The sequence below is a fragment of the Gossypium arboreum genome, chromosome 13 (genome assembly GCF_025698485.1).
Source record: "Gossypium arboreum isolate Shixiya-1 chromosome 13, ASM2569848v2, whole genome shotgun sequence".
Classification (NCBI taxonomy): Eukaryota; Viridiplantae; Streptophyta; class Magnoliopsida; order Malvales; family Malvaceae; genus Gossypium; species Gossypium arboreum.
Window position 1 is genome coordinate 77,914,721 of NC_069082.1, and position 3,946 is coordinate 77,918,666.

The window sequence follows — 3,946 nt, forward strand, 5'->3', positions numbered from 1 at the left end:
GCCAAGTCTGGTGTGTCACATTGAAGTGTTTATCGAAAACCATGTTTTCATTGAAAACCCTTCTTGACGTTTAAAAATTTTATCGTTTAAACTTGTAAACCTTTGTAGTGGCAGAAACATGTTATTTTAAAAATAGTTAAGTATCCAAAAATCAACCTTCTTTGTTATGGCTTAAAGTGAATGGATGCTACGCACCAGGTAGGATTCAAGAAAAGAGGAGGTGGGTCAATTAGACTGCTTAAGTACCTAGCTCTTCCATGATCCAATCCTAGACATGCACACATCCATTGCCACAGTTTAAGCTTATTACTTGTCCACAAACAACAAATTAAGTTTAAGTCTATTTAAAATATTTATTTCCTTTGAAAACATTTACGTTGCGGAAGCTTTGCTCGGTTATCATGATATTTGGGAAATAAGTAACTTTTATAAAACGCGCTCTAGGGCTATCCAATTTTAAGGAATCAATTTAAGTGATGTGAATCTCAAGTTGAAAACGATTTAAGTAATTTAAAAACCCAAAATAAAAATAATAGAGCGGCCTTATTGCAACTTTAACCAAAATAGAAATAATAAAAAATAAATGTGAAATTTAAAAGGAAGCTAATTGAAACTTATTTAAAAACCAGAAATTTAATCTTCGTGGCCACTCTGAATCCTACCCAGCTCCAAGTCCACCAACTAGGGCTCACCTGCAAGGATGGAAGAGAAAGGGGGTGAGTTTGGAAAACTCAGTGTGTATGGAAAACCCATCCAAAGCCCAAGTCAGCTCAAGCCCATTGGGCCTAAGTCCTATTCAGATAACAATGGTCTTGGGGTCAGCCCTTTTGAATCTGATGAACGGGCCTTAGCCCTTTTCAGATAACATATGGCCGATAGGCCCATTCTAGAACGTAATGACATATTCGTGTATGCAAGCCCAACCCACCTATAACCAACCTCTACACTCCACTGTACCAGCCCTACACTCCATGTGGGCAATAGCTCAACCCACCCAGCCCTACACTCTACAGTTGTAGCATAGCTGCTTAGATATCAGTAAGTTGAGGCAAAGCCTCCAGTACGTGGTCAAACCACTTTCAGTACTTCCTCCATCAATAACCCAGTCCCATGCATCAGATAATAATAACATGGCATGCAGTAAATAGTAATAGTCAAACATGCATTCAAGTCAACCTTAACCCTAGAGGTATATCAGTAATTTTGCTCCTAGAGGTAAAACCGTAAACTTTCCACCTATAAATGTATTTTAATACTTTTATCAGTTTTAAGGGTTCTCATAAATGTTAAGGTCCTTACTAGCCCATTTGTCATCGCTGTAATTTATTTATCTCAATTTCACAATTTTAGCCATTGGGCCCTAAAACCCCTAATGGGCCCTACAGTGTCCATTAGCAATTTAAGCCCATTTAACTCAAGTTTTATGACCAGTTTACCGGTTTAAGCAGTTTCAATTCTACAGTCTAACAGAACATACTTATTTCCTATTTTTTTATATTATATATTTTTATTATTATTAACCCGTATGAGCCCGTAAGCCCAATGGGCCCAGTTTTAGCCTATCCAGGCCCAATTACCGAAGTGCACAAAATTTCACACACGACTAACTCACCACTTTGCGATTTTAGATCTAATGATTTCTAAACGTGTTGTCAACACTTGCACACTCACAAGCCCAAGAAATGCCAGAATTTTGGCATTTCGGCTTTTGTCGAATTGAACTATGAGAGGGTGTTCGATACACACCTGTTTCGTGACGACTACTACTGAGATCCCTTACAATGTCCTATAATTGATTACCACAATTATTAGATTGCAACCCACAACAACCAATCCCAATATTCAGCAACCCATATTCGAACCATGCCCCTAAAGCCTTTAGAATCTTACCTTTTTGCCGAAAACTAATGACTGGATCTAAGTCTAGTTGTTCCAAAGATCCAAGCCTATGATCAAACCTCTAGAAGACATTAATCATCAAAATAAATCGTCGGTTAAAGACCCTTAAAGCCCTATGCCCAAATCGATAGCCTCTCTAGATTTTAGGGACTTCGGCTTTTCTAAATTGTAAAATAAGACTAGATTTGAGGTGATGAGCACTTACCACTTATTCTTCTTTGATTTCTATGTAGATCTGATGCATATCTATCCTCTAAATGATAGTAGAACTCGAATCTAGGAGATCTGAAGTTTCAGCTATGAGTCCCTAAATCTATAGTATTTCAGCTTTTTAAGTGATGAAGAAGATGACGATTTGAGGCTATGACTTTGAAGTAACGCTGCCGACAGATACTAAGGGTTTAGAGAAGATGAAAGTTGATCAAAAAGAACAAAAATAACTGAAGGATTTTGGCTTGGAGAAATCAGCACAAGAAGTGAGTTTTCGAGATTTCGGCTTTTATGGCAATAGGCTATGGAGGTTTTGTGGAGGATGGGATTGACAGAGGAGTTGAGTAAGGTGATCAGAAGGTTTCAGCTAGAAGAAAAAACAAAAAAGGAAGAAAGAAAATGGAGGAAAAAGAGAGGAAGAAGAAATCGGCACCAAGGAGAAGGAATTTGCATTTTTGGCTTTTGTGAGAACTCAGAAAGGATGAATTGCAGTGAAAGCTTCCAGGTGGCTAACCCTAATTCTCCAAGACAGAAAAAGAAAAGAACCTAACCCTAATATCAACTAAAACAATCGGCCCAACCTCCCTAAGGCCCTTTCCAAAATTCACTTAAGTGATCACATGCCTGGCACATGCCTAAAATTAAAAAGTAACCATATGCCTACCTTGCAACTTGAACCCTGGACCTTTAATTCCTTCCCAGACGCCATTTTTTTAGGAACTTAGTGGCGCCACCTTGCCACTTTACCAAGGCCTTATTTGCGTCATAATTTACGAAGTTCTTCTTAAAAGCCTACTTAACCAAGTCTCCTATTCATTTAAAATCCAACCTTGATATTTTACCGTGTTTAACTTAGGCTTGGGCCTTCTAAAGGCCCACTAACACACTTAAACACAATTCCAATATTCAGAACACCAAAATTTCAAAATTTACCAAAAATCACAGAAACCCGAAAATTCCCGAAAATCAAGGCGTTACAACTCTACCCCCTTAAAGAAATTTCGGCCTCGAAATTTACCTGATCCAAATAATTAAGGGTATTGTTGACGCATAGTCTCTTCTGACTCCCAAGTAGCCTCTTCCCTTTCATGATTACACCACAGTACTTTCACCAATGGAACCGACTTCCTTCTTAAAACTTTAACCTCTCGATCTAAAATTTGCACTGGTTCCTCCTCAAGGGTCAAATCAGTCTTTACTTCAATCTCCTCCACTGGCACAACATGTGAAGGATCCAATCGATATCGCCCCAACATGGACACATGAAAGACGTCATGGATTCTGTCCAACTTCGGTGGTAACTCTAACTGATATGCTACTGGCCCTACCCTTTTAAGAACCCGATAAGGCCCTATAAACTGCGGACTCAGTTTACCTTTCTTGCCAAACCTCAAGATCTTCTTCCAATGTGAAACCTTCAAGAAAACCATATCCCCAACAGCGAACTCAATCTCTTTACGCTTTAGATCTACATACGACTTCTGTCTATCAGATGCCCCCTTTAATCGATCACTTATCAACTTAACCTTACTTTCAGTATCTGCCACTAATTCCAGTCCAAGCACTTGTCGATCACCCAACTCTGTCCAATACGTAGGCGTACGACATCTTCGCCCATAAAGTGCCTCATATGGAGCCATCTAAATACTTGCTTGGTAGCTGTTGCTGTATGCAAACTCCGCCAATGGTAAGTAGTCCTCCCAACTACCACGAAAATAGATGATACAACCTCGTAACATATCCTCCAAAACTTGAATAACCTTTTCTGACTGTCCATCTTTCGGAGGGTGAAAAGCAGTACTAAAATCCAATTGTGTACCCAACGCCTCCTACAACT